At 48.6% G+C, this 25,472-nt stretch overlaps 1 protein-coding gene across 1 annotated transcript in view; it reads left to right on the top strand.

The window, feature by feature from the left end:
• The window catches only part of CIST1 (colon, intestine and stomach enriched 1), a 233,774-nt gene that overhangs the window by 155,840 nt on the left and 52,462 nt on the right, over nt 1-25,472 (top strand). The window lies entirely within an intron of this gene.

Genomic DNA, 25,472 nt, shown 5'->3' with positions numbered 1-25,472 from the left:
AACTTGTATTTATTTTTTAACAACCAAAATATTTATTTAACTGCGCCTGCTTGGGGTAGAGTGATGTAAACAGGGGGTGTGAAGCTCTGAGGTCTGGCTAACTGTTGACGACGCAGAGGTGGCAGGAAAAGGGGCAATGAAACTTGTGGGGTCTGGTAGTTCGGGGATAGGGCTTGACACATGAGAGGCTTGAGACGCACTGGAAGGGTGTGACAAACCTGACATTACGACACACTTGGAGGTGAAGGGGGAGGAATACTAAAAGTCCGCTGTTTGTTTGTTTTTTTTCCTTTCTGGGTTTGCCGGGTTCTGGGAAGCCTCGGTGGGCTCATATGTCGTGGCATGGTCATGGTGGGTGACCTGTCAGGGTCCGGCTGCACTGTGTGAGAGTCCATAGTGCTCGTAGAGCTTGCAGCCATGCCAGATGTTATGATCTGGTGGCCTAAGAGCAGCATGAGACGTACTCTGGAGAAGGTGGTACCTGTACTGACCGCAGACCCTTAACTTAACACCGCAACTAGAAGTAGCCGTGGAATGTACCTAGCACTCCCTGGACATCTCGACACAGCCGGAGGACTAATTACCCCTAGAGATAGAAAAGGGAAAACTATCTTGCCTCAGAGAAAATTCCCAAATGATAGGCAGCCCCCCACAAATATTGACTGTGAGAGGAGAGGGAAAAAACATACACAGACTGAAATCAGAATTTAGCAAAGGAGGCCACTTCTAGCTAAATAGAAAGGATAGGACAGAGTACTATGCGGTCAGTATTAAAACACTAGAAAATATCCACCACAGAAAATACAAAAACTCCACAGCTAGCTAAAGATATGGAGGGTATATCTGCATCTCCAGAGATACCAGCTTGGCTAAACAAATCCTTATACAGACCAAGCTGGACAAGACAAAAACATGGAAAAGAACTGAACAATAAGGCCACAGCATGTGGACAGCAAAAAAATCAAGGCCAGAACTTATCTTTGTTGAAAAGAACTGCAAAGCAGGAGAGACCAGGCAGAGATGTGAATCCTCCAGGAACAATGGACAACTGGCATTGACTAAAGGGTGAAGCAAGACTAAATAGCCCAGTCAGATTTGCAAAAAGTGAACACACCTGATAAATGCTGCGATTCAGAGACAGCAGCGCTACCACTTACAACCACTAGAGGGAGCCCAAGAACAGAATTCACAACAGCCAGAGTCCATAGCGCTCGTAGAGCGTGCAGCCATGCCAGAGTCCATAGTGCTCGTAGAGCGTGCAGCCATGCCAGAGTGCATAGTGCTCTTAGAGCGTGCAGCCATGCCAGAGTCCATAGCACTTGTAGAGCGGAAGGCCATGCCAGGATCCTGCTGCATCGTGGTGGTGGCGGTATGGAAGGCCATGCCAGGGTCCTGCTGCATCGTGGTGGTGGCGGTACGGAAGGCCATGCCTGGGTCCTGCTGCATCGTGGTGGTGGCGGTACGGAAGGCCATGCCTGGGTCCTGCTGCATCGTCGTGTCAGTGGAGGAGGTCCAAGCAGGAGCAGCGGTTGTCATGGTGGTGGCGGTGGGCTGTCCAACAGCACTCGGCATGTTGGTGGTGCTGTACTGGTGTCCGGCAGTGCTAGGAATAGAGGTGGCCGTGCAGTGGTATGCAGCAGAGGTCGGCATTGAGGTTAATCGTGACAGTGAAGGCACAGGTGATATGCCGCCACTGTCTGCTGAAAATACCGACTCTGCTGCATAGCCTGCACGTAAGTGCAGCGCCCCAGAGTCCTGGTTGTTGCAGTAACGTCGCTCTGCCGCTAAGGGGAGTGATGTTACGTCTGATTGCACTAAAGGAGTTCACCTGATCAGGTAACACTCACATTACACTTCACACTCCGGCCACCAGGGGGAGTGGTTCTATCTAGTAGGCCACTCCTCACACTCTGTCTTGTTGTCCAACCCCCAGTTTTACCAGAGAGAAGTAACTGGGAAGAGCGAGAGAGAGGACCTGTCAGGGATGGGATCCTGACAGATTCCTAAGAAAGGACAAGAAGCGAGGTTTATTGTGCTGAGTGAGAAAAGCAGGAATACAGCAAAGAGGCAATAGGACCAGAAGGAGTCGTGCTGTAAGACCGAGGCAACATCCTTCTGAGGCGCAAACAGTCGGTGGCCGGAACGCCGAGAAAGTAAGAGACTTTAAGCAATACTTCAACCCACGGCAGGACAGCCAATTCTAGGTTGGCTGTCTCACACAAATCACCTAAGCAGACAACGGAGGCAGCTGCGGGAGAGGGGCGACTCTAGAGTCCCAGAATAACTCCAGGCCTACCCCGTCATACGGGTGCATCCTAACCATATCACCTGGGGGACGGAGAGAACGAGCATCAGAGACAGACAGAATCAGTTGTGAGGACTATCCCGGGGTGCTCAGCAGGGAAGGACTACAAAATACACAGGCGCTATAAGGTAGACGCTGATTCCCACCTGTTAAGGGGACTCCTGATGTGCCTTCGGACCGGCCGGTCTCCGACAGCCCGGCTAACAGTGCTCTGGATTGGACACCTGAAGCCTTCAGTAAAGAGGTAAAGAGACTGCAACCTGGTGTCTTCGTTATTTACTGCACCGCACCTCCACCACCATCCACATCTATTATTGTACGCCCCTCAGCAGGGTCATGGACTGGGTCTAGCCACCGTGACAACCCCAGAGCAGAGACTCAGAGGCCCGGTACCGGGTACCCCTCGGCCCTGCGGCAGTGGGGGCGCTACAATTTGGCATCACGAACAGGATCTACTTAAGCCTGAAGAATCAGGTCATGTGTGCCTTGGAACTGTGATTTATTATACTTGGACTGTGACTTATTGCAAAGACTGTGTGTTGCCAATTACCGCCAAGAGTTCCCGCCACGATTCGCCATTGCCGCGCACGGAGGGAGGAGCCTTAGCTTCGTGGGCGGAACCGGCCAAAAGAAGCGCGGAACGAGAAAACGCGGCAAAGCGCCAACCCTGGAAGAGGAACTCCGACCTCCAGCAGGTTAGTGGGAGGAAGGGACAGCCATGTCCGAGTCGGGAGGAGAGGAGGTGGCGGCTGCAGCCGTGGACGCAGGGGCAGCTACGGTCCCCGCAGCGGGTGAAGCCGCGGCTCTAATACCACCACTGGCAGCCCCGGAGCCCGCTGCCCCCATCAGCCAGTTGGACACTGCCGCTACCACAAAGGCCATAATGCCCTTCTCCATGCCATACCTGCCCGGAGCGGCCTGGCTCCCACGATACTCCGGGGAGTCGCATACCTTCGCTGACTTTAAAGAAGGGATCTGCAGCCTGCTCGAGTTCTATCCCCTGACCGAGCCTCAGAAGATTCATATGATAACCGACCAACTCTTTGTAGCGGCTCTGAGAGAAATGAAGTCCTGGCCCGCCGCGGATAAGGGAACAGCACAGCAGGTTTTTGCAAAGCTTAAAGCCACCTTCGATACCCGTACAGCTACAGAAATTAAATTGACTTTCTATGGATGTAAACAAAGACCGCAGGATAGCTTACGGGACTATGCCCTTAATCTCCAGGAGGCGATGCGGGCCATTAAGCAGAGTGACCCTGACAGCATGCAGGATGAGGATAAACTCTTGAAGTAGCGGTTCATTGAGGGGCTCCTGTGCAGTCACCAACGGAGCCAATTGCACTTCCTGGCCATGCAAAATCCAGACTTGACTTTTGCGCAATTCAAGGATAAAGCTATCCAGGCATTGCAGGAGCGACAGCCTAGCCGTGCAGCACCTCCCAGGCGTCCCGCTCTCACATACCACCAGGAGGTGGCGTCGGATGTTCCATTCGCCGCCGAGGCCGATGACCAGAGCCTAGAAGACGACTTCCCTGCAGGACTCTGCCTCCAGATGCAGGAGCTGACCAAGAGCGTTGCTGCCCTGGCCCGGACGGTGCAGTCCCTACAGGAGGCCCCCAAGGAGAAGATCCAGCTGGCCTCCCGACCGGAGGATGTTCCTTGGATGCGACAGAGGAGGACTCCGCCGACCAGAGGCCGGGCCGACGATCGCTTCCATCAGGATGGACGTCCCATCTGCCGCCGCTGTCATCAGGTGGGCCACCTTGCAAGGTACTGTCCTTTAAACGAGCAACCCCTGGGGCAAAGGGCCAACCCCCAGGAGTAGGACGGTCAGGCCCACAGCATTGGAGAGCCAAATACATTGGAGGGCGACCAGTTCTTCCTGTAGTGGTTGACGGCATCCCCTTGAATGCTTTGCTGGACACCGGTTCTCAGGTGACGACTATGCCTTACGTACTCTATAAACGGTATTGGGAGGACACCGATATTACTCGTGGCCCCGATGACGATTTCACCATCATAGCCAGTAATGGTCAGCCATTGCCACAAGTGGGGTATAAAGAGGCCAACATCAAAGTTGGGCGGGTGGAATTGAAAGCCCAAGGAATTGTAATTGTTGATATTGACCGCCGAGAATGTAACCCCATGATGACTATCGGTACTAATGTTATAGAAAATTGTCTTGCAGAAGTTATTGTTTTGTTGCAACAGGTAGCAGAAACCGCTGGCCACAGTGAACAACGTGCCCTGCAAAAAGAAATCAGAGCTCTGATGCAGAGACAGCAGGTAGAGCTGAATGGTGGTGAGATTGGTCGTGTCACTGTGAGTGATTCAAACCCCATCGCGGTACCCCCCAGGAGCGAGATGTTAATATGGTGTCGGGCAGCCATAGGCCTCATGGGTAAAGACTACCAGGCCTTGGTAGAACCCGTGTATTCGGATAATAGGCCTACTATCCTGACAGCTCGGGGGGTGGTTGACGTCCGCCAGGGGAGGGTGCCCGTACGTGTCCTCAATTGTGGGGAGGAAGAGGTTCACCTCACCAAGTATGCCACGCTCGCCAAACTGTTCGCTGTCAATAATAATGTGATACAGACACCTGAACCCTTGGTCCCGTCAAACGTGGCGGAGGACAACGGTTCCGCAGGGCACTCGAAAGATTGGTGTTGGGAATTGCATGTGGGCACTGACTCTACCCCATCCCATCAAAAACAAGGGGCTTACAGGGTGGTTCACGAGTACGAGCAGGTATTCAGCAAACACCCCTTAGATTTTGGGCGGGTGAAAGGGATCCAACACCACATCCCCACGGGAGATCACCGACCCATAAAAGAGAGATACCGCCCTGTACCCCCAGCCCATTACCAGTGTGCCAAGGACATGTTGCGGGAAATGAAGGAGGCTGGGGTGGTGAGAGACAGTTGTAGCCCCTGGGCAGCTCCATTAGTCCTGGTTAAAAAGAAGGATGGTACAATGAGGATGTGTGTTGGTTATAGACAGTTGAATCGCATTACACATAAAGACGCATACCCACTGCCCAGGATAGAGGAGTCTCTGGCTGCCCTAAAATCTGCTAACTACTTCTCTACCTTAGATCTCACCAGTGGGTACTGGCAGGTTCCCGTGGCAGAGGCGGACAAAGAGAAGATGGCCTTCACGACACCGATGGGTCTCTGCGAATTCAACTACATGCCCTTTGGATTGTGCAACGCCCCGGGGACGTTCCAGAGGATGATGGAGTGCTGTCTGGGGCACAAGAACTTTGAAACCGTGCTGCTGTATTTGGATGATGTCATTGTCTTCTCTAAGACCTACGAAGACCATTTGAAACACCTGGCTGAGGTGTTTGAAGCACTGTCCAACTTTGGCTTAAAGGTGAAACCGTCCAAATGTCATCTGCTGAAACCTAAAGTGCAGTACCTGGGCCATGTGGTGAGCGCTGAAGGAGTGGCCCCAGACCTCGACAAGGTCACGGTGATCCAGGATTGGCCGAAGCCCAGCAACCTCCACGAAGTCCGGCAATTCCTCGGGCTGGTAGGCTATTACCGGAGGTTCATTAAGGACTTCACCAAGAAGGCCGCACCCTTGCAAGACCTGTTGGTGGGGCAATCAAAGAAGACCAAGGGGAAGAACACCCCATTCGATTGGAACGAGGGGCTGGAAGGGTCCTTCACTTGCTTGAAGTCGGCACTGACGGGAGAAGAGGTACTGGCCTACCCCGAATACGACCAACCGTTTGTGCTGTACACAGATGCCAGCAATGTAGGATTGGGAGCCGTGCTGTCTCAGGTCCAGAAGGGCAAGGAGAGGGTAATTGCTTACGCCAGCAGGAAACTTCGTCCCACGGAAAGGAACCCTGACAACTACAGTTCCTTTAAGCTGGAATTCCTTGCCATCGTCTGGGCCGTGACAGAGAGGTTCAAACACTACCTGGCCTCAGCGAAGTTCACTGTCTTCACGGATAACAATCCGTTAACACATCTGGACACCGCCAAGCTCGGGGCCTTGGAACAGCGGTGGATGGCCCGGCTGTCCAACTACAACTTCACCATCAAGTACCGGGCAGGGCACAAGAATGCAAATGCTGATGCCTTGTCTCGAATGCCCAATTTGCCAGAAGCAGAGGAAGACCCGGAGGCACTTGAAGAGGTGGAGCTACCTGCATTCCATCGCCCTAAAGCCACTCAGAACTCCCATCATGTGAGGAACAGGCACAAAACACAAACGGGTGCCACACTGAACCCCCTGCCCCACCACGGGTGGGCGGAAACCCATGATGGTGATCCCGCGGTCCGTCGGGTGAAAGAGCTCTTGACGCAGGCAGGGTTGCATCCCGGCCCAGATGATCCACAGGAGACCCAACAGCTGTGGCGGGGGAGAAGCAAACTGTTTATTCATGAGGGCAAGCTGTGCTGGAGGAGCATCGACCCACGTACTCATGAATTGGTGTGGCAGATAGTGGTACCGAGGCGGGATGCGCCCATGGTTCTGGGGGCCTACCATGATGGAGCCGGACACTTCGGATGGAGGAAGCTAGAGACGCTGCTCCGAGGGAGGTTCTATTGGATTGGCATGAAGAGAGCCATTGAGAAGTGGTGTCAGGAGTGCGCTCCATGTAGCCTACGCTGGAAGGACCGTGATAGCCAACGGGCTCCCCTGCGGCCTATCATCACCAAACGGCCGCTCGAACTGGTCGCGCTGGATCATGTGAAGCTGACACCTAGCCGGTCAGGCTATATCTACGCTCTTACCATCGTAGATCACTACTCCAGATTTTTGGTGGTTGTACCTGTCAAGGATCTAACGGCCAGGACTGCCGCCAAGGCCTTCCAGCAGTACTTTTGTAGGCCCCATGGCTACCCGGAGAAGGTACTGACCGATCAGGGACCAGCCTTCGAAGCAGAAGTGTTCCAAGAGTTCTGCCAACTGTACGGGTGTAAGAAGATCAGAACCACACCGTACCATCCTCAAACCAATGGGATGTGCGAAAAGATGAACCAAGTGGTGATTGACTTATTGAAGACCTTGCCCGTAGAGGAACGGAACCTGTGGCCGACAAAGTTGCCTGACTTGGTGGATATATACAATCACATCCCAGTAAATTCTACCAACTGCACTCCAGCGTACCTAATGCGAGGAAGGTCTAGCCAGTTACCCGTTGATCTGGACATGGGGGTCCTAGTCCCCGAAGATACCTCACCGGAGGCAGATTGGGATGTAGAAAGGCAGCAAAGGTACCGCAAGGTACAGGAGTGCGTAGAGAGAAGTCTCGCCCAGGCTAGGCAAAAACAAGAAAGGGACTACAACCAGCACGCTCCTGCGATTCCCCTGTCACCTGGTGAGCAAGTACTCAAACGAAAGAGGAGACTACACAAGCTCGATGACCAATGGGAAGCGGAACCGTATACCATCCTGCCATCCGATTTCGACAACATGAAGGTCTGTCTCATCAGCAAGGACGGAGGGGAGACCTCAACGGCGATATCCAGGGATCACCTTAAGGTCTGCCCTGATAAGTTGAGAGAGAGGGAAACGGCTCCAGGAATCTCCCCACCTGAAGAAAAGGAGAAGATGATCCACACTGTCCCTGGTGACTTTCCCCAGTCCTGGACTCAGATAAATCAGGCCATCGTGGTACCTGTGAGCTATACAAAAGGCTCCAACACAGCACGGTGATTATCACCAACACCTTATTCAAAATAAAGACTAGCAAAATCCAAGAGGTATCTTCTCTCATATGCCCTCTATATAGTAAGCTTAGTCACCCAAACAAATCCACTCAAAGGGAATAAACATTGACTGCCATTAATAATAGGAACAGTCTCACCCAAGATGGAAGTTGCTTCACAGGATATTGTGGTCCGAAAATCCATGCATATAAGGTGGCGCTCTTATGTGTGCCGGACGGACGACACACACTTCATGATCTTTTTGAAGTGGCCTCTCCCCTGATGATATTGCCACAAGAAACGCGTTGGGAGAAATTCGGAATGAGGGAGGAATAATATTTGGTGGGATGAAATCCATATGAGTGAGGTTTGGAACGGGCACGCAGAGCGCCACCTTATATGCATGGATTTTCGGACCACAATATCCTGTGAAGCAACTTCCATCTTGGGTGAGACTGTTCCTATTATTAATGGCAGTCAATGTTTATTCCCTTTGAGTGGATTTGTTTGGGTGACTAAGCTTACTATATAGAGGGCATATGAGAGAAGATACCTCTTGGATTTTGCTAGTCTTTATTTTGAATAAGGTGTTGGTGATAATCACCGTGCTGTGTTGGAGCCTTTTGTATAGCTCACTGATGGTATCAGCTAGTATATATATGTACGTTGTCATGTATGTGGTTTTATGAGTCTGATAGGCTCTTTTTAAAGAAGTATTTATTAAAAGTTATATTTTATTATATTTAACTACAGCCCTACCTTGCTAATAATACATTTATTTTGATTGGTGGCATCACATTAATAGCATCGTGGTACCTGTTCTAACGTTCCAACAGCCGGACCCACCAGAAACAATGGTGGTACCAGATCATCCGGCCCCGCAGCCTCAGCCAGCTCAGCAGATCCGATCTGAAGATGCCATGCCAACCGTCGAACCGGCAAGTCCTCCCTCTGCTATCGGCGAATCTGTCGTACCCACTGTTGGTAGCAGCAGCCCTGAGAGCTCTAGCCTGCCAGTGCTACCCAGACTCACTAGAAGTGTAGCCAGAAGACAGTGCACTACACCAGCGGTAGCAAGCATAGCGGGCCCTGTTAGGTCAATAGCGACCACTGCGCTGCGAAGGTCCACACGCAGCACTCAGAACCAAACTCCACTCCGCTACAAAACTTGGAGGTATTAATGAGGGCTGCTATTTAGTTGAAAATGTTTGTGTGCATATCTTCTGTTACAGGTTTTAAAAATGGACAACGGGGTAATGGACAGTGAATTGCTCCAAAAACTTCTAAAAGGGGACCCCTTTGTTTACCCGGGGTCCCCGCTGTTTCAACCACTGAACTGAGAGTCATATACTGTGCATGACCTAACTTTCGCAACGTTCAAGAGTCCTCACCTCCCCTAGAGGGAAGCAATGTTATGTTTAATTGTGTATGATCTTTTAAAATGTTGTGTGTTTTCCTGTTAACATGTATTGTTGTTCTTATTTTCCCAGTCCGGGAGTACTGGATTTAACCGGGGGGGAGTGCAGCGCCCCAGAGTCCTGGTCGTTGCAGTAACGTCGCTCTGCCGCTAAGGGGAGTGATGTTACGTCTGATTGCACTAAAAGAGTTCACCTGATCAGGTAACACTCACATTACACTTCACACTCCGGCCACCAGGGGGAGTGGTTCTATCTAGTAGGCCACTCCTCACACTCTGGTAAAACTGGGGGTTGGACAACAAGACAGAGAGAAGTAACTGGGAAGAGCGAGAGAGAGGACCTGTCAGGGATGGGATCCTGACAGATTCCTAAGAAAGGACAAGAAGCGAGGTTTATTGTGCTGAGTGAGAAAAGCAGGAATACAGCAAAGAGGCAATAGGACCAGAAGGAGTCGTGCTGTAAGACCGAGGCAACATCCTTCTGAGGCGCAAACAGTCGGTGGCCGGAACGCCGAGAAAGTAAGAGACTTTAAGCAATACTTCAACCCACGGCAGGACAGCCAATTCTAGGTTGGCTGTCTCACACAAATCACCTAAGCAGACAACGGAGGCAGCTGCGGGAGAGGGGCGACTCTAGAGTCCCAGAATAACTCCAGGCCTACCCCGTCATACGGGTGCGTCCTAACCATATCACCTGGGGGACGGAGAGAACGAGCATCAGAGACAGACAGAATCAGTTGTGAGGACTATCCCGGGGTGCTCAGCAGGGAAGGACTACAACATACACAGGCGCTAGAAGGTAGACGCTGATTCCCACCTGTTAAGGGGACTCCTGATGTGCCTTCGGACCGGCCGGTCTCCGACAGCCCGGCTAACAGTGCTCTGGATTGGACACCTGAAGCCTTCAGTAAAGAGGTAAAGAGACTGCAACCTGGTGTCTTCGTTATTTACTGCACCGCACCTCCACCACCATCCACATCTATTATTGTACGCCCCTCAGCAGGGTCACGGACCGGGTCTAGCCACCGTGACAACCCCAGAGCAGAGACTCAGAGGCCCGGTACCGGGTACCCCTCGGCCCTGCGGCAGTGGGGGCGCTACATAAGCAGCATTGCAGGCCTGCATGACACTCAGCTGGAGATCAGGAGTAAGGTGTTCCGACATGCCCTGCTCAATTTGGTTACAAAAATGATGTGCTGGCCTCTGGAGTTCGGCTTTTACTTGGTCAAGGCTTTTGGTGACCTCCTGGATACGTGTATTCATGTGGCTAAGTGAACTATCCATTCGGTCACCCAAAGCCTTGAGTCCTTCGTGAAAAACCGAGCTCAAGTGCAAAAACTCGGGCATAAGGGACCTGTCCGATGCCTTCTGCCGCTGCCGGGAGTGGCAGTGGCAGAGGACTGGGAAAGGGGAACACCTGATGGACCAGCTTCCTGGTCTCCAGTTAGTGTGGCAGGCCCACTTGCTGCAGCGCTGCTGGATGGCTGGAACGGGTCCGTGGCTGTTTGATGAAGGACCGCTCCAGAACCTGGGCCAACAGTGCTGCTCCATGTGCTGTGAAAAAAGGAAAAAGAAAATTAATACCAAAAATTAACCAGACGCAAAATCCTGTGCAATAGAAACATACAGATTATGGCAATACAACACAACCTAATGCACGGGAGAAATACTTACGTTCTCTGGGCAAGGACCGGTCTTAAAAATGCCAGAACGCAATGGTATTTGTATTTTCTGATCCTTGCTCCTGAACCACTGGGAACACGGCTCTCTTGACACAGGTCCTTGTTGAAGTGGTCCTTCATGGAACGCCAACGTGTTTTGACTCTGGCCACTGTTGAAAAAACAAAACATAATGGTTAGACAATGGACTTTTGGCCGTGCTCACACAACTGTGTGTGATGAGAGAAACTCCTGAGAGTTTATCTCATCACGCACAGTTGTGTGAGCATGGCCAAGGTCTCTGCTGCTTCACACTGCATTGCAACACTTACCAAAAGCATTTCGGACCCGAGTCGGGGCATTGTCCCAGCCATCCCACATCTCTTTGGCCACCTCATTCCATAGGCGCCGGATCGTCACGTTGTTCAAGTGCTGTGGAACCTGGGTGTCCCACAACGGGACTCGCTCCTGGACCAGGGAGATGAAGAGGTCATTTTCTATGAGGTCTTTATCCCGCTCTGGATCCTAAAAATTAAATAAAGACATTAATGTTGGATCCATTAACATAAGGAAAAGAAAGAAAACAGGGGCTGAGAAATGGCATGAATAAGGAAAGTCAAGATACAAAAGGATTCCAGAAGAAAAATGTAAAGAAATAGGAATGTAAAGAAAGGAAGATTCAAGAATACTAAAGTGAGGATACAGTAAACTGTTAGCCTTGTATACGATTTATAAAAGTTCACCGCACTCTCCTGTGAATATCATGCAAAAAAATCATAATTTATTATAGCATAATCTGGGAGCATAATAAAGTAGTAAGCGGTATACAAAACGTTTCGTTTTTGTCACAAATCGCTTGTATACATACACGCTGCCGCCTTGCCACCCGACCGTGACTCCGCTGCTCCTGCCCAGTCTCTGCCACAGTAGAAGAAGTGCTCCAAAAAAATGAAAAGCAAAAAATTGTCATATGTGTAGATGTGACAGTGAATACTTATCAATCTGTGGAGGTGAGTACTCACTTCACTGACATGTTCTACTTCAGAAGGCCCAGGACGTTGCTCCTCATCAGAAGAAGAAGACATTCTGATGCATGCAGAAAGAAAGAAATGGCAGAAATTAGGACATGTAGAGACAGAAAATAGAAAATAAAGGCATTGGCTAGGATATACTCACATTGTTCAGAGGCTTGTTTGCTCCAAGGTGCTGTGGTCTGTCTGCTCTGCTTGGCTGTCTGCTGAGTAGTGACCTGCAAATGTCCACTCCCTCCCTTTATCACCTTCTATGTGGGGGGTGGCTTATCAGTGTCTAGACATGTTTCTCTGGTGCAACGCATGCGTTCACGAACGCAAGCAAACGCATGTGCTTGTGAACGCATGCGTTCATATAGACAGCAATGCGTTTTTTTGGTGCATTCCTTACGCAAATCGACCGCATACGTTTCCAGGCAGCAAATTGACGCCTCTAAAAATTACTACATGTTGCTTTTCCGCAACAAACCGCAGACGACGAAATGATGCATGCGTCGTCAAACGCGGCAAAACTCGAACAATCGCAGACGCATGCGTCCCTAATGTTAAATATAGGAATACACAACGCATGCGGATATTTGCGGAAGAAACGCTGCGGACACAACCGCAAATGTGAAACCGGCCTTAGCACACACTGCAAGCAGGTATTTTGGCCCACTCCTCCATACAGATCTTCTCCAGGTCTTTCAGGTTTCAGAGCTGTCACTTTGCAACACTGAGTTTCAGCTCCCTCCAAATATTTTCTATTGGGTTCAGGTCTGGAGACTGGCTTGGCCATTCCAAAACCTTGAAATGCTTCTTATGGAGCCGAGCCACTCTTCAGTTGACCTGACTGTGTTTCGGGTCATTGTCATGCTGGAAGACCCAGCCACGACCCATCTTCAATGCTGTTACTGAGGAAAGGAGGTTGTTGGCCAAAATCTAGCGATACGTGACCCCATCCATCCTTCCTTCAATACTGTGCAGCCGTCCTGTCCACTTTGCAGAAAAACATCCTTCTTCTTCCTCCAAACATGGCTAGTGGTGTTTTTAGCACCAGCGTCTCTGCCCTCTGCCTCCATTCCCTGGCAGAGACGCCAACCCACAAACCGCCATGGTCCCGCACTTCCTCCCTCATCTCCTGCTGCTGAAGTCCAGGGTATGCGCACAATGTGCAGATCCCGGGCACTGTGTTAAGCCCTTCGTAAAGGGGCTGTGTGCCACCATCCTATAGTGTCCCCAGCATGTGGCTGGGAGACAATTACTATTTAAGGCACCTCCACCTGCATGGAGGTGCCTGTGTAATGTTGTAGCTTGGTTCTAACATGCAGTCCCAGTGCTTGTATCCCAGTATACATGCTCTGTACATCAGCCTGCCTGCTTATCTGACTATTAGCCATGCCCTCGTGCCTATCTATCTGCTGTGCCTGCCTGTCTACCAGCTTTGCCCATCTGCCTGTCTATATCAGCAGTGCTGGCCTTGCCAGAATACCAATTGTGCCCATCACTACCCGCCTGCATGTGTGTACGTCGTGCCAGTACTATATCAGCTGTGCCAGCCGTACTTGCTAAATCTGCCATTCCTGGCTGTTCTTGCCTCCTGTCCCTTGAAGGTCAGCTGCCATCTACCCGAGGTCAGTCCTGGTATAGCACCTGGTTCTCTCTCCTTCGTACCTCCTCAGTTTACGGTATCGCCAGCAGCTATGCTTCAGAGGTCAGACTTGATGAGGCACCTAGTCATGCCCCTTCAGGCTCTCGTTGGATCACAGCACATTGGTTCTACCAGCCAGTCCATTACAGAGTTGATAACAAAAAGTTCTATTTTGGCATCAGCTAACCACATGACCTTCTCCCATGCCTCGTCTGGATCATCCAGATGGTCATTGGTGAACTTCAAATATGACTGGACATGTGCTGGCATGAGCACGGGAACTTGGCACGCTCTGCAGGAGGTGAGTATGGGTTATTTTTAATTTACACTAGTGAAATACGGTGGTAGTAGTAGTAATACAAGAAGTGGACAAGGAGATAGCTGTGATAGGTCATCACAGTGATCACATAAGACTGCACATAGACCCTCAATCTTTTCCTGAAGCCACCAAAGTAAGTCTGTGATTCAGAAAAAGTTTTTGCAATGTTCATAATAACTAGAGATGAGAGAACCTTTCAAGGTTCAGATCGCAATCACAAAACAGACCGCCATTTTCCGAACAGTTCGACAAACAGTTTGACGAATGCACCCTAATGCCATTGAATTCAATGGGAGGCAAAACCAAACGCATAGAAAACACCTTAAGGGGTGACAAAAAGCTTCCCAAACAGCTAAAATTAGGGACAGACACCATGAAAAGTGGCATCCATTGACCCACGGTAGAAATTTGCAAATGGCACAGCAGCAGTCAGCTTGGGCCATGCATGAGGTATCAGGGCATCATTCAGCATTTACAGCTTGGAATTGAAGTTTCAATGAGGACCTGGTGGTTAAGGTAAGGGTGTAAGCTGTTATGATCCTAGTGGTAGAGGATCTCAGGAGTTCCAGCTAAGTCCGCAAACACAAAAACCAGCTCATAGGGAAGTGGTAACTTGGCTGACCGCATATCAGATCCTGGCACAACAACTAGAAGTAGCCGGGGAACGTACCTACGTTGATTCTAGACGTCTCGCACCAGCCGGAGAACTAACTAACCCTTTCAGAGAAAATAAGACCTCACTTGCCTCCAGAGAAAAGACCCCAAAGTTATTATACAAGCCCCCAACAAATAATAACGGTGAGGTAAGAAGAAAAGACAAACGTAAGAATGAACTAGATTTAGCAAAGAGAGGCCCACTAATTAATAGCAGAAAATAGGAAGAGGACTTATGCGGTCAGCAAAAAACCCTATAATAATATCCACGCTGAAGATCCAAGAACCCCCGCACCGACGAACGATGTGGGGGGAGAATATCAGCCCCCTAGAGCTTCCAGCAAAAACAGAAATCACATTTTGAACAAGCTGGAACAAAATAAGAGCAAATGCAAAAGGACAAAAATAAGAAAGAAGAACTTAGCTTATCTTGCAAAACTCAGGGACCAGGAGTCAGGAGGAAAACAGACATAGACTGATTACATCGATTCCAGGCACTAGACTGAGTTTCCAGGAAGTCTAAATAGGAACACCCAAGGCCTAACGAACCAGGTGGGTACCAACCTGGGAAAGGATAATCCAAGTGCCATACCGCTAGTGACCACAAGAGGGAGCCAACAAATATAGTTCACAACAGTACCGCCCCTTTAAGGAGGGGTCACCGAACCCTCACCAAGACCACCAGGGCGATCAGGATGAGTAGCGTGAAAGGCACGAACCAAATCGGCCGCATGAACATCAGAGGCGGCCACCCAGGAATTATCCTCCTGACCATAGCCCTTCCATTTGACCAGATACTGAAGCCCCCGTCTAGAGAGACGAGAATCTAAGATCTTCTCCACCACGTACTCCAACTCGCCCTCAACCAACACCGGAGCAGGAGGCTCAACAGCAGGAACCATAGGCACAACGTACCGCCGCAACAAAGACCTGTGGAACACATGGTGAATGGCAATACACTTCAGCTTCATCCTGGCCCTGAGAGACAGCCAGCAACGCTTTCTCTGCCTGAATTTCAAGATTCGGCTCCTCATAAAGCAATCCGAGCGCCAGAAAAAACGCATCAATATTTGCCAATGCAGGATCTCCTGGCGCCAATGAGAAGGCCCAATCCTGAGGGTTGCCGCGCAAGAAGGAGATAACAATTTTAACTTGCTGAGCTGAGTCTCCAGACGAACGAGGTCTCAAAGATAGAAACAATTTACAATTATTCCTAAAATTCCTAAATTTAAATCGATCTCCAGAGAACAGCTCAGGAATAGGTATCTTAGGCTCTGACATAGGACTACAAGTAACAAAATCCTGAATGCCCTGCACTCGTGCAGCAAGCTGATCCACACTATTAATCAGAGTCTGAACATTCATGTCTGCAGCAGGGCTTCAAGCCACTCAGAGAAAAAGGGGAAGGAGAAAAAAAAACCTCAGAACTTTTTTTTCTTTTAATCCCGCTTCAGCAATGCATTAAATATTCTCTTTTTAGGCCTGGAATACTGTTATGATCCTAGTGGTAGAGGATCTCAGGAGTTCCAGCTAAGTCCGCAAACACAAAAACCAGCTCATAGGTAAGTGGTAACTTGGCTGACCGCATATCTGATCCTGGCACAACAACTAGAAGTAGCCGGGGAACGTACCTACGTTGATTCTAGACGTCTCGCACCAGCCGGAGAACTAACTAACCCTTTCAGAGAAAATAAGACCTCACTTGCCTCCAGAGAAAAGACCCCAAAGTTATTATACAAGCCCCCAACAAATAATAACGGTGAGGTAAGAAGAAAAGACAAACGTAAGAATGAACTAGATTTAGCAAAGAGAGGCCCACTAATTAATAGCAGAAAATAGGAAGAGGACTTATGTGGTCAGCAAAAAACCCTAGAAAAATATCCACGCTGAAGATCCAAGAACCCCCGCACCGACGAACGGTGTGGGGGGAGAATATCAGCCCCCTAGAGCTTCCAGCAAAAACAGAAATCACATTTTGAACAAGCTGGAACAAAATAAGAGCAAATGCAAAAGGACAAAAATAAGAAAGCAGAACTTAGCTTATCTTGCAAAACTCAGGGACCAGGAGTCAGGAGGAAAACAGACATAGACTGATTACATCGATTCCAGGCACTAGACTGAGTTTCCAGGAAGTCTAAATAGGAACACCCAAGGCCTAACGAACCAGGTGGGTACCAACCTGGGAAAGGATAATCCAAGTGCCATACCGCTAGTGACCACAAGAGGGAGCCAACAAATATAGTTCACAACAGTACCGCCCCTTTAAGGAGGGGTCACCGAACCCTCACCAAGACCACCAGGGCGATCAGGATGAGTAGCGTGAAAGGCACGAACCAAATCGGCCGCATGAACATCAGAGGCGGCCACCCAGGAATTATCCTCCTGACCATAGCCCTTCCATTTGACCAGATACTGAAGCCCCCGTCTAGAGAGACGAGAATCTAAGATCTTCTCCACCACGTACTCCAACTCGCCCTCAACCAACACCGGAGCAGGAGGCTCAACAGCAGGAACCATAGGCACAACGTACCGCCGCAACAAAGACCTATGGAACACATTGTGAATGGCAATACACTTCAGCTTCATCCTGGCCCTGAGAGACAGCCAGCAACGCTTTCTCTGCCTGAATTTCAAGATTAGGCTCCTCATAAAGCAATCCGAGCGCCAGAAAAAACGCATCAATATTTGCCAATGCAGGATCTCCTGGCGCCAATGAGAAGGCCCAATCCTGAGGGTCGCCACGCAAGAAGGAGATAACAATTTTAACTTGCTGAGCTGAGTCTCCAGACGAACGAGGTCTCAAAGATAGAAACAATTTACAATTATTCCTAAAATTCCTACATTTAAATCGATCTCCAGAGAACAGCTCAGGAATAGGTATCTTAGGCTCTGACATAGGACTACAAGTAACAAAATCCTGAATGCCCTGCACTCGTGCAGCAAGCTGATCCACACTATTAATCAGAGTCTGAACATTCATGTCTGCAGCAGGGCTTCAAGCCACTCAGAGAAAAAGGGGAAGGAGAAAAAAAAAACCTCAGAACTTTTTTTTCTTTTAATCCCGCTTCAGCAATGCATTAAATATTCTCTTTTTAGGCCTGGAATACTGTTATGATCCTAGTGGTAGAGGATCTCAGGAGTTCCAGCTAAGTCCGCAAACACAAAAACCAGCTCATAGGGAAGTGGTAACTTGGCTGACCGCATATCTGATCCTGGCACAACAACTAGAAGTAGCCGGGGAACGTGTACCTACGTTGATTCTAGACGTCTCGCACCAGCCGGAGAACTAACTAACCCTTTCAGAGAAAATAAGACCTCACTTGCCTCCAGAGAAAAGACCCCAAAGTTATTATACAAGCCCCCAACAAATAATAACGGTGAGGTAAGAAGAAAAGACAAACGTAAGAATGAACTAGATTTAGCAAAGAGAGGCCCACTAATTAATAGCAGAAAATAGGAAGAGGACTTATGCGGTCAGCAAAAAACCCTATAAAAATATCCACGCTGAAGATCCAAGAACCCCCGCACCGATGAACGGTGTGGGGGGAGAATATCAGCCCCCTAGAGCTTCCAGCAAAAACAGAAATCACATTTTGAACAAGCTGGAACAAAATAAGAGCAAATGCAAAAGGACAAAAATAAGAAAGCAGAACTTAGCTTATCTTGCAAAACTCAGGGACCAGGAGTCAGGAGGAAAACAGACATAGACTGATTACATCGATTCCAGGCACTAGACTGAGTTTCCAGGAAGTCTAAATAGGAACACCCAAGGCCTAACGAACCAGGTGGGTACCAACCTGGGGAAGGATAATCCAAGTGCCATACCGCTACAACAGTAAGCCTTCTTAGCTGGGAGACATCACACCTAATTCAACACCTCTTACAGCACCTCCAATTTTTTTTTCTTTTTAATCCATGCAAAATTAGATAGCACAAACATCAGTTTCATAGACTACTATTGAAAGAAAAATGTAAGGATAGTAAGTGCAGGCCTGCCTGTCTGGAAGCCCTCCTTACACGAGCAATCCACCAGATGGAGACCGAAGTTGGAGTCTCCACATTTCAAAAAATAATTATCACACAGCACTAAAGTGCCATCAATTTCCACAGAGTAGAAACAGTATAATAGGCCTCTGACACACGTTCCACTACGGGCAACCCACCAGATGGAGACCCAACTTGGAGTCTCCACTTTTCATAAAATGATTTGTAACATCAGCAGCAGTAGCAACAGCAGGCACAGAAAACACCACAAAGATGGCACAGATTGCAATATCGCGAGATCAATACATGACACTAAAAACTACACCAACGCCTAGTCAGCCCAATCTGCGACTGGGGTGCAAAAGTCATCAGCGATCAATGACTTGTTCATTTTGATGAAAGGTAGACAGTCTAAACTTTGAGGGGACAGTCGTATGTGCTTATTTATTAGGACACCACCAGCAACGCTGAAAAGCTGAAGACGCGTTCTTAGAGAACGCTGGCTGTTGGGCATCACAGAACCTCCAAGACGTGACAGATGAGCTCAGGCCACTCTTCCATTTTTGAAGACCAAAATGTAAAAGGGTCCAACCCCCCCTAATGGCATTGATATTGAGCTCCAGATACTCCTGCACCATCCTCTCCAGTTGCTCACAGTGTGTCAGTGTTGTACTGTGTTCTGCTGGTGCATGGGCTGGTCTAAAAAATGTTTTAAATGACTCACAGAAATTGCTTATGCCACTACACTGCTGCTGCTACCATTTTGGCAATGATGCCTTGACGTTCCTGGGGTTGAACATCTACAACTGGAATTCACACTGTGTGCCTCAATACTGTCTTGGGTAAAACCAGTCTTAAGATTGTCTAAAAGAATATTTTGATACTCCAGCATGCATGCATCCCTTTCCAGGGGGGAAGCATCTGGCTAAATTTCTCTTGTACAGTGGAGCCAGCAGAGTGGCAACCCATTAGTCAGCACTATTTCTAACCCTATGAATACAGGCATCGTGTTGAAGATACTGCAGCAAGAAGGTGCTCATGTGTCGGGCACTTCCATGAGGCCCAAGTCCATGCTGTGTTGATGGCTAGGGAAAGCTCAAGGTTGTGTAACACCCCAGGTAACCGATTGTTACAGTGATGTTGCCTTCCTATCGGGGAGGGCGATATCATGCTTGGAGGCAAGGAGGATTTCCTCTACCAGATAACGCACCCACATTCAACATATTCGGAATCCAGGCCAGAAGGGGGAGCTCTAAACCCGGATTCAGGGGAGCTTCCCTAGCTTTAAGTATTCTGGTCTGGAGGAGGAGTTAGATCAGTCTGGAGAGACAGAGGAAGAGTGAGGATGGAGAGCAGACAGTGGAGCTGTGCAGCCAGGACTGAGCTGCAGCTTCATTAAAGGAAGAGAACCCAAGGGGTTGAATGTAGTGAAGCATCAGAGGAAAGGGGCTCAGAGGGGAACTGTGACCGGGCACCCTCAGAGCCGAAGCGCAGGAACTGGGCATCGAGAGCCCGAGGCTGTGTTGTACTCAAGGACACATGGCAGAATCAGAGGGCATAGGACTGTATGTTATTTGCCCCACCATGCCTGGAGGTGAAGCAGCACCTGAAGAGCCCGGGTCGTGATAGACACCCTATAAAATGGCTCAAGCTGCCCACCATACAGGTACCTGTCTCAGGACAGGAGAGAGAGGATTTTGCCAGCAAGATATAGGCAGCAGGGACCTCGCATACTAGCACGAGTAGGACGGCTTATGGACCTCACCTGGGAGAGGGATCCACTATTGCCTCCAGGCCGGCCGGACCATACCACCACCTGTTCCTGGTACCCTGGACTGTGGACTGCTACTGCCAGTAAACCAGGTAAAGACTTTATAACTCTGTGTCCTCCACTTATTTGTCAGTATACACCATCCTTGCTATACACCTTGGGAGCCCTGGGGATTCTGCTTCACCTGTGAGAAGCGTCACCATCTTGCTGCAACAACATCACTCCAGAGGACCCTTTTAAGCAGCGTCGGTCCCCTATGACCGAGAACCACAGGTGGTGTCTCGAATAAACTTTATTCCAAAATACCCTTTAAAGACCTTTCCCCCTTTATTGAGCCCCAGGGCCACGGACCGGGTCGCAGCCACCGTGACATCTCCTTTAAGTGCTACCGGACCTGGTACCGAGTATCCCCATTGCCCTGGTGGGCGACTCAAATTTGGCATCATGAACAGGATAGACCGACCCATTGAAATGGGTCCTGTGCACCATGGACTGTAATGGACTGTGTGAAATCGTTTGATGGCTGCCATTGTTGCACCACGAGGCGGATGAAGGAGGAAGAAGAAGTGTTGCCATGGGTGGGGTTCAAGAACCGGCGCCAAAGCTGGATCCACCCCCTACAGAGACTCTAATGCCAACCAAAGATGTCCGTCACCAGGACGCATCCGCCCCCAGAGATGGCTGGCGGGAAAGTGGAGAAGAGACTGCCCGCGAAATGAGGAGATGTAGAAGGAGGAAGATGCAGGAAAGCATGACCGCAGCATGGCTGCACGCTACCCAAGAGAAGCGATGGCAGACAGGAGTGGAGAGCCACCAGGACCTGCCAACACCAGAGAGGATGTCCCAGAACAACAGCCAGAAACACCGGACCTGATGAATACCTTGGATCCGGAGCTCCTCAGCGCAGAGATGGAGTAGCTGACCCGACCACTCCTGCGGACCCAGGTGACAGCGGTGGCCGCATGGAAGGAGTCCCTGATCCAGAGGATAATGACGGTGACGTCACCGCTGTGCTCGGCTTTACGGCCGGCACTGACACATTCAGTGCAGGAAGCTCTGAGCAGCAGCGCGGACGCCGGTGGACGTGACAGACATCAGAAGGTGAGTATGTAGTGGTTTTTTTTTAACTTTTACAATGGTAACCAGGGTAAATATCGGGTTACTAAGCGCGGCCCTGCGCTTAGTAACCCGATATTTACCCTGGTTACCATTGTAAAACATTGCTGGCATCGTTGCTTTTGCTGTCAAACATGACGATACACACCGACCTAACGACGAAATAAGGTGCTGGACTTCTAGCTCCGACCAACGATATCACAGCGGGATCCAGATCACTGCTGCGTGTCAAACACAACGATATCGCTATCCAGGATGCTGCAACGTCACGGATCGTTGTTGTTCTCATTGGAAAGTTGTTCAGTGTCAAGGTACCTTAACGCCTGGCCAGGTAGTCACCGTTACCGTAAACTGGGATCACATGACAGATTTGAGGAATAAGCTGACTGACCCAATGGTACCTGAACCATCGCCCCCTGAAGGCATGCAGGCCAAAAGAGACTATACATTGGAGGCACCCTAAGACAGACCTTATGGGATTCCCAATAGAGGCCCAAGCAGCAGATAACTGCATGCAAATGATGGACAAAGAGGAGTATTGCAAACAGCAAAATCCTAAAACTTGCAGAAGAGAAACATTGCAGAGCTAGATGGGAAGCAATGGAGGAGAGGAACAGCCTAGCTAAAACCAGGTCCTGCAAAGCTAGACCAGAGGACAGAGGATCATTAAGATCTGGAACTGTTATTACCTTTAATTTGGACAAAGGATGGGGCTTCATAAAAGAACATGGTGGAACAACTGAACTATTTGTTAACCATAGAGACGTTTTGTCACATCTTTTAAGAGAGCACCCTGACCGTGACCTGTATCCAGGAGACTGAAATTATGTTTATATTGTAGGTTCTTCAAAGTAGCCACCTTTTGAAGAACCTAGAATATAAGACATAATTTCAGTTGTTTCACACTTTTTTGTTAAGTATATAATTCCACATGTGTTAATTCATAGTTTTGATGCCTTCAGTGTGAATGTACAATTTTCATAGTCATGAAAATACAGAAAAATCTTTAAATGAGAAGGTGTGTTGGTCTGTACTGTACGTATTTTTGCTCCTGTTCATGATGGATTTGATATGGGACAACAAGATTTGGTGAGACCAAACCATTTTTTATCGAGCACTATTAAGCACTCGCACTTTATGTATTGGTTATTTGTGTCACTCATGTGGATGGTCCAGAATCAATTTTAATGGTAATCAATAAAGGTTATATTTTATTGTTATTTAGATAGGACCCTCATAGCTAGTTTATATCAAAGATTACGAGGGGAAGTTATTGGTGGACAATCATACCACTAAAAAGCTGATTTTGAATGATTTCTGAGCCCTGATTGGTTACCGGAATCAACACACATTAAGTTAAGTGAAAAATAAAAAGTGTGTCGCTCCTGTAATCTCTTCAGACACTCCTTTCACCTCCCCATACCCCCTTCCCTCACCAAACACATCCCCCCATCCTCATCATACAGCACCACTATCCTAGGCAAAGTCATACAAATCATTAGTGGAATTGCGATAATTTACTGAACTGTGACCAACTTTTGCCGACTTTGCATAAAAATGCTTGTGAAAGCGACCATGAATCTGAATGTGCTACATTCGAGCCGAATTTGAGTTTGGCGAACGTGTTCCAAACACATTCGCTCATCTCTAATAATAACATCAGATGATGTTCCATAGCAGGTTAAAAGAAGCTTTGTCCATTAGTAGTTCTAATTCCCACATAATCAGGTCTCAGTTTCAGCTCTTTTTTTAAGTTTATATAAGGATGGAGTCACACTAGCGATTTTAAAATCAGTCTGATTTTGATGTAGGAGAGTCGGACGAGTTTAATGCAAGTGTCATGCGAGTGTCATGCATTTTTTTAGGCGAGTACAATCCGATTTTTCACACCTAGCATCCGATTTACATCCGAATGCAGTGTGATTGGTATCCGACTGCAATGCTATTTTAACATGAGCTTTTACATAGAGAAATTCTCTGTCATTTACACATCATTTTCAAAGGAAATTTTCTTCAAAACATATATATACATATATATATATATATACATATATATATATATATATATATATATAGCAGATCGATAGATAGACTAAAAGCCAGCAATTCATGTGGCGTGTACAGTATAATCGCAGCATGACAGGTTAGAATAGAATAGATATACACACATAGAATATATATACACTGCTCAAAAAAATATAGGGAACACTTAAACAACAGAATATAACTCCAAGTAAATCAAACTTCTGTGAAATCAAACTGTCCACTTAGGAAGCAACACTATTTGACAATCAATTTCACATGCTGTTGTGCAAATGGAATAGACAACAGATGGAAATTATTGGCAATTATCAAGACACACTCAATAAAGGAGTGGTTCTGCAGGTGGAGACCACAGACCACATCTCAGTACCAATGCTTTCTGGCTGATGTTTTGGTCACTTTTGAATGTTAGTTGTGCCTTCACACTCGTGGTAGCATGAGACTCTATAACCCACACAAGTGGCTCAGGTAATGCAGCTCACCCAGGATGGCACATCAATGCGAGCTGTGGCAAGAAGATTTGCTGTGTCTGTCAGCGTAGTGTCCAGAGGCTGGAGGCGCTACCATGAGACAGGCCAGTACAACAGGAGACATGGAGGGGGCCGTAGGAGGGCAACAACCCAGCAGCAGGACCGCTACCTCAGCCTTTGTGCAAGGAGAAACAGGAGGAGCACTGCCAGAGCCCTGCAAAATGAGCTCCAGCAGGCCACAAATGTGCATGTGTCTGCACAAAAGGTAAGAAATGGACTCCATGAAGATGGACTGAGTGCCAGACGTCCACAGATGGGGGTTGTGCTCACAACCCAACTGTGCAGGATGCTTGCCATTTTCCACAGAACACAAGGATTGGCAAATTCGCCACTGGCGCCCTGAGATCTTCACAGATGAAAGCAGGTTCACACTGAGTACATGTGACTGATGTAACAGAGTCTGGACACTGTGGAGAGCGATCTGCTGCAACATTCTTCAGCATGACCGGTTTGGCAGTGGGTCAGTAATAGTGTGGGGTGGCATTTTGTTGGAGGGCTGCACAGCCCTCCATGTGCTCGCCAGAGGTAGCCTCACTGTCATTAGGTACCGAGATAAGATCCTCAGACCCCTTGTGAGACCATATGCTGGTGCAGTTGGCCCTAGGTTCCTCCTAATGCAGGACAGTGCCAGACCTCATGTGGCTGGAGTGTGTCAGCAGTTCCTGCAAGATGAAGGCATTGAAGCTATGGACTGGCCCACCCGTTCCCCAGACCTGAATCCAATTGAACACATCTGGGATATCATGTCACGCACCATCCACCAACATCACATTGCACCACAGACAGTCCAGGAGTTGGCGGATGCTTTAGTCCAGGTCTGGGAGGAGATCCCTCAGTAGACCATCCGCCGCCTCATCAAGAGCATGCCCAATGCATTGTAGGGAGATCATACAGGCACGTGGAGGCCACACACACTACTGAGCATCATTTCCTTGTCTTGAGGCATTTTCACTGAAGTTGGATCAGCCTGTAACTTCATTTTCCACTTTGATTTTGAGCATCATTCCAACTCCAGACCTCCATGGGATATTAGTTGTGATTTACGTTGATCATTTTTAGGTTTTTTTGTTCTCAACACATTTCACTATGTAATGAATTAAGATTTACAAATGGAATATTTCATTCAGTGATATTTAGGATGTGGGATTTTAGTGTTCCCTTTATTTTTTGAGCAATATATATAGATTAGCAACAAGAATGTGTCCAAAATTCATATAGGACTGGCACTTCAAACATAATCATATGGTCACCCTTCTACTGACGTTCCTCAATAGAAGCACAAAGAGATCCATAATGTCTAAAAATTACAATATTTATTAATAATTCTTTAAAAAATTTTATACA

The sequence above is a fragment of the Ranitomeya variabilis genome, chromosome 1 (genome assembly GCF_051348905.1).
Source record: "Ranitomeya variabilis isolate aRanVar5 chromosome 1, aRanVar5.hap1, whole genome shotgun sequence".
NCBI classification, from domain to species: domain Eukaryota; kingdom Metazoa; phylum Chordata; class Amphibia; order Anura; family Dendrobatidae; genus Ranitomeya; species Ranitomeya variabilis.
The sequence above is the reverse complement of the archived record's forward strand: the minus strand, read 5'-3'. Positions and strand labels throughout refer to the sequence as shown.